The following is a 10,254-nucleotide window of genomic DNA, read 5'->3' as shown; positions in this document are numbered from 1 at the left end:
CTATTATTGTTTATGCTCCTCCCAGTAGCAGAGTATCGTCCACAAACAAGGAGTGATTTATGGTTTTTATTCCTTTTTCTATTCTTATCCCTGTTACAGCTCTTTCTTTCCTCTGGGCTTCTAGATCTCTTCTTAAAGTCTTTGCCATTATTATGTAAAGAAAAGGGGAAAGAGAACAACCTTGCCTAAGACCTCTTGTGTTTTGGAAGAAATTGCTAGGTTTTCCATTTATGCGAGGGGTTATCCATGGAGTGGAGATGCATGCCTGAATCACACCTATTATTTATTTTGAGAAGCCAAGTTTCTGGAGGACAGCCATGAGATAAGGGCGGTTAACCCTATCAAAGGCATTTTCCATGTCTAGTTTAACTATCATGCCTTTCTGTTGCTTTTGGATACTAGAATGGACAGCTTCCTGGACAATTATGACATTATCAGTGATTTTCCGGTTTGGCACAAACCCTCCTTGGTTTTCAGATATGATTTGAGGAAACACTTTCTTGATTCTGTTTGCCACTAATTTGGTTATTATCTTATAAGATGAATTACATAGAGAGATGGGCCTAAATCTATTGAAAGTAATGGGATTTGCCTCTTTTGGGACAAGCACCAGATAGGAGGATTTTGTATTGCCTCCCATCTTTTTTTTTTAATGTGTTTTTCACCATTCTTATGAAGTCCTTTCTTATTGTATACCAGTGACTTCTGAAGAAAGCTATGGTGAAACCATCTGGCCCTGGTGCTTTATCCGAGTGTAGACTCCATATGGTCTCCACTATTTCTTCCTCTGTTGGCTCTTTACACAAATCTGCGTTTTTTCTCTCTATTTTCTTTTTTTGTGCTGCAAAATTTCTTCATACTCAGCCGTTTCATTTGTGGTTGTCAGTAGATATTTGAAATGCTTGTGGGCTACTTTTTTTATTTATTCTACTCCTTTAATTTCTTGATTTTCCACTTGGATCTTTTCTATCGGATTTCTGGCTCTTCTAATCTTCATAGAATTATGGAAAAAAGACGTGTTCCTATCTCCTACCTTGAGCCATAAACTCCTAGACTTAAATCTAGCCTCTTCTTCTTCTTTCCTTCTTTTCCTATAGATTTCCCAAAAGATTTCTCTCTCTTTTAAATAGTCCTGCCTACTTTCCTCTTTGCCCTCTTTCTCCTTTGTTCTTGCCCATTCTTTTAACTTGGCTCTTAAATTTTTAATTTTTGTCTCCCATATGTAGTGGGGTGAACCTACTACTCTTGGTTCCCATACTATTTTAACTAACATGCTGATTTCCATGTTGCTATCCCAGGTTGAGTTGTATCTGAAGGGGAGCGGACCCTGGTTCTACAGCTTACCCAGAGCTATTAAAATTGGTTTATGATTTGAAGCAGAGGTGTAGATAATTTTTTATTTTATAGAACTGTATTTTGCTGCTATACTTTCTTGAATTAATATCCTATCCAACCTTTCTTTGATATTACTTTTACCTACTATTTTGTTGTTCCAGGTGTATTTCCCGTCATTTTGGGGAATGTCAAGAAGGTTATGTTGCTCCATAATTTCTTTAGAGAGTTCCTAGAGGGTTCCGTTTGATAATTTCCTCCAAATTTTTCCTCAATACTTATTACCAAATTTAAATCTCCTCCTAAAATCACCTTCCTTGCTTGACTTTCCTGTAATATTTCCTTCAAAGAAGCCCAGCACTATTCTTTATCCTTATAGTGATTGGGGACATAGATGTTTATGACCCTGTACCTCTCCCTTGTATTGATTTTCTCGAGGTCCATTATTATCCAATGCTGATCTGTTTTCTTTTGAATCAATTCCCATATTCCTTTTTTCCATATTGTGCATATGCCTCCGGATGCTCCTATTGCCTGCATGGCTTCCCCTTCATACTTCCTAAGCTTTTTTTTGAGATTTTCGATGTCTTGATAGCCTGCCTTTGTCTCCTAGATCATTAGAGTATCTGGGTTTTCATTTATTAATATATCTCTTGTTGCATTTTCCTTAATGGTTGACCCCATTCCTCTACAATTCCAGGAGACTATTATCATTATTTACCTACTTGGTGGTACACGGTGCCCTCCCCTTGGGTTGACTTCTCTCATTGTTCCCTGTGCTCTTCCTTAGAAAAGTGGCCATAGGTTGTTGCGTTCCTAGAGCCATTTCTTTTGCTGCTACTTCATCCCTTAGTTCCTTGTTTGTCCTCCTTCCCACTTTTTTTTATTTTCAGTATTAGGGAGTGCTTCCTTTGCTTGCTTTCTGGTTACGATTCTGTCTACTGAGGGGGGCAGAAAGAGGAGGGGATTTGAGATTCTAGGGAAGTGGGGAGAATGGTTAGGGGAATGAGGAGTTGTAGATCTAGATCTATATCTAGATTTGGAACAGGGAGATGGGGGAGCAAAAAATCCAATGGATCGAATGGGTTTGCAGTTGCAAGGTCTGTATTCGGTGAGATAGGTTGGGCTTCTATGGATGTTGAGGGTTGCGAAGAAGAGTGGATTGGTTGCTTGTTTGCAGTTTTTTTCTTCTTAACCTGTTCCCATTTATTTTCCAGATCCTCCGTTTTTTCACTTTCATTTTCTTTTTTTTTGTACATCTATTTTCGAAATGACTGTATTCATGACATACCTTGCATTTTAATGGAATCTGCTTGTAGTCCAGCTACTATATGTGCGTCCACTCATCCACTTTGATTTTGATAGCTTCCAGGAGGCTCTCCCTAGATCTTCTTTGACACATATTCGGGTGCATGCATGCATATTTTCATTTGGCTCGCATCGATCGATGTACTTCCCCATTGCATTTCCTATGGCTTTAACTGAGTCGTCTCCCCAGAAGTGGAGAGGGAGGTGCAACAATCTAACCCAAACAGGTACAGTGCTTGGGACATCCATTTCTGGATCAAAGTCCGGGGTCCATATGTTCAAATACAACCCCCTCGTATCCATGAAATACAGACCATTCCTGAAAATCAAGTCTTGATCCTCCTTGGTCTCGAAGTGAAAGGTATAATATCCTCTGCCACAAAACCTAATCGAGATCTTCCCGTTTATTGAAGTTGACCAGTTTCTTTCTACCCATTTTTGACAGTCCTCGATGATGGCCATAGCCCCATAACTACCTTACTAATCCTCATTTTGCCAGGGAAAGAGATGCTTTTCATGGGAGGGCCGGAGGTAGAGATATCTCTGTTATTTCTTCCATTCTTTTAACAAACTTTGAGATTGCTAGTCTGTTCTTAGCCAGTCCCATTGCTTTGGATGTTTCTTCTTATTCCTAATGGTGGACTAAATGATTATCTTCGTTCTCTGGTGGATCCATTTTCCTGAGCCTCAGCAGCAGGAGGCCGCTAAGGGCAGCAGCGAATTTCTTGCTACAAGGAGGTGCGCGATCTCTCTAATCCAGAAGAAGTCGATCCTCAGTAGCTGGAGGCCGCTGAGGTGAAGTAGGCCTGTGTCTCTAAGAGCTGCAACAACAGCTAGGGTTGCGCACGGGCGGCCTCAGGAACTCTCATCTCTTCAATCTCACACTCCACAAAACCCCCTCTAACCTTTGAATGTTGCTCCTGTAGAGCTTGTATGAATTCCATAACAATATGTTCACTGAAACTCTACAGCTTATCAAAGGAGACTAACCACCCTATATTCTTAAATATTTCTAGAGATTTTAGATGGTGCAGTAGTGCATCAATGGATTCTAGTTCATGACAAACTATCACTCCTTCCATGGTTGTTTTACAAACTATTACTGCTCAAAAATGACAGCAAGAGTAATGATGACAATGGGTAATTGTTGAATTAGGATAAGTGTATTGTGCATCATCTTAACAGTAATTATCGAACTGGGGTACATTCATAGTGTATCATATGATAGATATAATACACTCCTCCCCCCAAATTAATTGCAAAAGCCATCCTCGGCATGTGTAACTAAAAAATTCATATCATTCCTTAAATCCAAATCCTACAAGTAAATGACAATCAACATACCTTCCTTGGCTTACCATTATGATGATGTAGGATTGTACAAGGAAAGTGATTGGATCAATGTTGTACAATATTTCATGTGTAGCTAAAAATAAAGGTAAAGTGCACACAAAAACAATGCCATAACGAGGAGAAAAATAGGACGTTAAACATGAAACTAAAAAGGAAGCTAAAGTGGACGCTAAAAACAATGCCATAATGAGGAGAAAAATAAGACGTTACATAAGAAGCTAAAATAAAAGATAAAAAGGAAGTTAAAGTGGATGCTAAAAACAATGCCATAACGAGGAGCAAAATAGGACATTACACAGGAAGTTATACATGAAGCTACATCAGGAGCTAAAGAAGAGGTTGAACTTGGCATTTACATCGACGCTATGTAGCACTGACTGGCTGTGATCAGTGAAAAAAATGTCAAAAATAATGTCATCCCGATAAATAGTGTTGTATTTTTAAAATTTTTTGAGAAAAATACTCTAAAATAGTTGGTGGAAGCAAAAAAGGGAGCTAAAGAGGAAGCTAATCACAGGTATTTGTTGCAGTGTATAGGGCTTAACATTCCTTAACTTCTTTTTGGTTTTTCATTTTTCTCCCAATTCCCCTATGATCCAATCTCTAAGTTATAACCTCCAACCTCCTTGAATGGTCTAATATTTCTTATTAGAGATGCCATGACGTGGGAAATATTATGAGAGTTGTTAGCAACTTTCTCTTCCAACCTCACAAATATCTATTTTTCTATACCTTAAGAGTTGTTGTGAATAGACTCGTCTGTCATGGCTAGGGTTATATGAATTTTTCCTTAATCCCATGCCTAAAACCTACAACTTCCCACAAATAATGAAAAGACATATGATATGATACCAATATGATCTGTAAGCTTCCTTGTATATTCAATTGGAATAGTTAATCCCAATAGATGTTATAATATTCTAGAATCTTAGATAATGTAGGTTTATTTTATTATATCTCAGATTTGTTATATCTAGATTAAGGATTGAATTTAAGGATAGCTAAAATATGAAAATGAAAGAATAAGAAAAAAAACACACCATTAACATAAATGAAAACAAGATATATCTTAGGAAACCAATATGAGAGAAATCCAACTAGAAGGTGAGGTCTATGCTCTACTCTCTTTGTTTTAGTTATCAAAATGTACATATAAAGGAATGGGAACTCACTATGGAGTTACATTTTGACACTATGGCCTGAAAGGCTACTATGAAATCATCTTCCACCTTTATTATTATCTCAAAATAACACTTGTAGATGTTTTTCTTCATTATGGAACAAGTAAAATGCTAAAGAAATTAAACCCTTCTTTCCCTAGCAACCCAATATTTAACATATCCCATTAGTCATGTAGTGTTATGGCTTTGACTTCTTCAACCCTCTATTACAGACAAGGTTTTAGACTTTATATGATATTCATGAAATTCTAGATGAGGCTAGTCCCACATGTGAGAGTCAGGGAGATTGATATGGCATCCACTTGTATCATGGTGATCAACAATCTAACTTGCAGGAGATATACCTTTCTCATATGATATTCAATTGAAATGATTTTGTACCATTAGAAAGGTCTCTGCATGTAAAATATTATATCTTCTTACACATAATATTTTCAACCAAATAAAAATATCATTTAATGTCTCAAAAGGGCTCCAAAAGATGTCAGACAGTTTTCAACCCCAATTTTCCAACCTAGGACCTACTACTAAAATGGATTTGCAAGTTGATTCCTCCATTTTTTTTTTCACCCATATACCGATATAAATGACAAATTGTATGATTATCTAATCTGAATCACAAGTACCCCATATTATCCTCCTTAAGCACATTACATTCCAACCCCATTGGCATCTTTCATATTCAAAACTTGGAAAGGGGCCATATAATATGACTTACTAATCAATGTGATCAATTGGTAGCATTCTCAAACATCCATCCATCTTAATGAAATGTAGACATGGGATCCAACTGTGGTCTTTCTTCCTCAACCTTGATTCTAATTTCTACTTAGATACATGTCTTCATCATGTTACTATGATATCTCCATGCATTGATTTGTGTTCTTCCATGTGCTCGATGTTGATTTCCTTTCCGACTGCATGTTAATATGTAGTGATATTGTTGATGCTTAAATCCTTACCTTCATGATTGTTGTTTCTCTAAACGGTGGGGGTGGCACTATAAAAAATTCTCGACTATTCATTATTATTTCTTTGGTTCTTCAACAAGTAGTTCCTTAGCTTATTATTCCTTTTTATGCCCTCCCTTTAGCTTTTATTCAATCTCTTATGTGGGCTCTTCTTTTAGTTCAACCTTAGACTCCATCTAAATTGGCATGAGGTATTACAATTTTTTTCATGCAAGGACTTCTTAAAATATCCCCTTAGGCCTTCCTTACTTAGTAAGAGATATATTCAACAATGTGATTTTCCTTTTCTTCTAAAAAGTTTCAAAAAACTTGTTTTTCACTTTCATATTGATTGTATCAACTAAATACCATCCAAGGATATCTCAAAACAATGTCTAAGACATCCATATCTATAGTATAAAAATATAAATTCAACATATTTATCCATTGTAATCATCAAACATTTAAAATTTTGAAAATTTCACTCTCGATCAGCTATGTGCTTTGAATTTTATTTGTGGGGACTTACAATCTTTTAGTCAAACTAACATTAATGACATTATGCTTACAACTAGGGTTAATTGAAACAATGGTCGATTCTTGTTGAAAACATCCATGAATTTATATTATGAAGTTGTCACATAAAACTAATTCCACAATGTTGTTCTTATCCTTCTCCACAACTTGATAGAACTTATCTAAAAATATGTTTTCATATTTTTCATATGAAATATCCTTCATTAGAAGAATTTTGATGTCAAAAATCGGTCTCCAAACACAAAATGTACCAACATAATCAATTTTAAAAGAACCAATAAGAAAGAGGATGATGTCATCCCCAGGGGTAAATATTTTTGGAAGGAAAATAAGAAAATTCTTATTTGTAATTGTATTATCATAATCCTTACAATTTTACTCAAGTGTCAATTCTATACACCTATTGGATGTGGAATTTAATTTTGCATCCAAAGAGTTCACTTTGCATATTTTTTAGTAGACCCACAATGAAAAATTTAAAATACAGGGGAAAACATGTTTCTTGAAAGAAACATGTTTTTCTCATGTATTTTCAAATTTTTGTAGAAACATGTTTTTCTCTTGTATTTTCATTTTTTTGGGTGGTATACTCAAAAGTATACAAAGTCGGTACTCATTGAGTGAAAAGTTAGTTCTACATCTAATGGGTGCCTACATTTGACATTTGAGTAGACTTACAAGGAAATAAGCAAAAAAATACGATTAAAAAAATTAATTTTGTTTTTTTCTTTAAAAACTCATAAATCTTATATAATTTCATTATTTTCTTTGGGGACCTATTTTAGACATAAAAATTCCCCTAATGTGTTTTATTATACTAGAGTGAATTCCATAAATATTTACATTGCCTCTTAAATTAGGCTTACCTAACATCTTCATGAATTTCCCCATATTAATTTTTTTCTTTTTGTATTATTCAATAATATGACCATCATGTTTACAAGTAAAACAAATAAATCATCTTTGTGAGACCAAAAAATAGAACTAATTTTTAAAAGAAAATTAAGTACTTTTCAATGAAGCTCATTTATATAGTTAGGGTCAAGGCCAAAAATGTAAATGATCATAGCTTATGTTATACCTTTTGGATTGGCTATTATACCATGACTTCTGTGGATTTACTAACACTAATTTGATTAAAATCTATGTATTCAAAATATTTTCAATTTATGAAATTTGTGATTGTCATGAAAAACCTTTAAACACTGATTTTAAATCAACAATATCTTCATTTGTTAGACTCCATTTTAGATGTTTTGTTTAATTAGGGAGTTTTTTCAAAAGGAATTTAGATATTGGGCGAGATTCGCCAAATATTACATAGATTTTTTTTTAATGAATTGGAATGATATCATTCTTTTTTTATAAAAAATCAATTAAAAAAACTTGGACCTACTTTGTGCCCAAAAAATCTCCTACATTGTGCATCAAATTTCTTCTACTTCATGGCCAAGAAAGAACTCTTATATCGCTTGTAATAAACCTTAATAGAAATATGACAAAATAAATATTAAAAAAAAAATTGTCTTTAAACTCAAAGGATATGTCTAAACTTTCATGACATAGTACATAATAATATAGAGAGAAGAACTCTTTAAATAAAATAACATTATCAAATACTCTTTATTGAAGGAATCACTTCACAAACCATGCTTGCTATAAAATTCTATAATAAAACACGTCTACAATATAAAGATCCTCATGTCCATTTATACTTCTCATGAATATTCCTAAATTGGATGTAAAATACATCTTTATTATTATATCATTTCATTTTAATTACATAGTAAACTTATTTCATTATTATAAACATATTACACTCATTATCTCTTTATATATCTCTAAATACTCTATATTATTCTCCCTAAATATTTTGTATCTTAATAGTAAACTTACTATATAAATACTCTATATCATCCTCTTTAAATACATAATCCAAGACTTTTTTCCGAGTTAAAAATTCTGTAATGTAATATTTTACTTTATTTTTTTTATTTTTAAAGTTTAATTGTTTTAAATTATATATATATCTTAAGTAATAGTGAAGTTATATTATGGTTATGTCCAAAAATAACATCCAAATATAATGGTGAATTGAACTAATGATTTAACACCTTATCTTATTACATTTTGGATAGAGTGATGGGATAAGGTGTCAAGTCATTAGTTCAATTCACTGTTATATTTAGATGTTATTTTTTATCATAACCATGATATAACCTCACTATTACTTTTATATATATATATATATATATATATATATATATATATATGACTAACTCATTAATAAAGAAAAAACTTTAGTTATTAATAAATTTTCATTAAATAATATTTTATTAATTCTTTTGTTTAATTCTTTAACATTCTATTTAATTATTTTTTTTAGGTTCATTCTTTGAATTATGCATCTCTAAAATATATATTAACTTGTATAAATCAAAACATTCATCAAAAATTATGAAACACATTTAATGGTTATAGAAATATGTAATGTAATTTACAAAAAAAAAAAATTATCTAAAAAAATCACTATGAAATTTAGATTCCCAATTCACTAACTCATCGGAATATATAATTTTTTTATTAATTTGAATAATTAGCCACATAATACAAAAATATTTAAAAACAAACAATGGCCCAACTACTCCCAACCAGCTACTTAGTAAGAATCCATATAACAATCTATTTTAATTGGCACGATGTCATGGCTTTTCGTTTTCGGTTTTAGCAAAAAGTCAAGGACTTCACGTGATAAATCTTACTTTATTTTATTATAATTTTTAAAATATATATAATATTAAAAATATTGTAGGTTAAAATATATAAATTGTTTTTAAATATTTGATGAATTTAGATATATGATTTTCATAAATTATTTTGCTATATATTAAAGGTTAGATATTTTTTTTCTTAATATTATATTTATATGTAATAATTTTCGGAGATCTACATGAAGGGATTAGAGATTTATATGAAGAGATCTATCAGCCACTCGAAGGGATTTACACGCCAACTTAATATGTTGAGCCTAACGCAAGGGCTTGAAGGAGATTTGATGTCATTACTTCCCAATTAGCAAGGTAATTAGCAAGAACTCGAACAAGTGAGATATCCCTTGGGGATTTTGAATATTAATATTATATAATTATATTTAATAAAATTAATTTAATTCACCCTTAAATATTTATAGACATCAATCCATAATAAGTATCAAAACACACACTTCATCACATATCAAATACATCAAATTGTTAAAAAATAAATTTGTATTATTATTATTGATAAAAACTCATATATAAGTTAAATATACTTTAAAAAAAATGCAACAAGAATACCATTGTTTATTAATATCACATGCTCAAAAAACACATAATTCATTCCATATGAAATTCCTTTATATTAAATTTTTTTAATTAATGAATTTAATTAAAAGAGCAAAAAAATGCATAACTACTTTGAAAATAAATTTCACCATTTGATTTATGTATACTATTAAAAATATTCTATAAAGATTAATACTTATGGATAATTAAATTAAAATTATGTAAACCTTATTCTAAAATAGACATGTCTATTGTCATAATTAAAATTTT

The sequence above is a fragment of the Pinus tabuliformis genome, chromosome 4_1 (genome assembly GCF_031772625.1).
Source record: "Pinus tabuliformis cultivar Carrire ecotype Pingquan chromosome 4_1, CPIR1, whole genome shotgun sequence".
Classification (NCBI taxonomy): Eukaryota; Viridiplantae; Streptophyta; class Pinopsida; order Pinales; family Pinaceae; genus Pinus; species Pinus tabuliformis.
The sequence above is the reverse complement of the archived record's forward strand: the minus strand, read 5'-3'. Positions refer to the sequence as shown.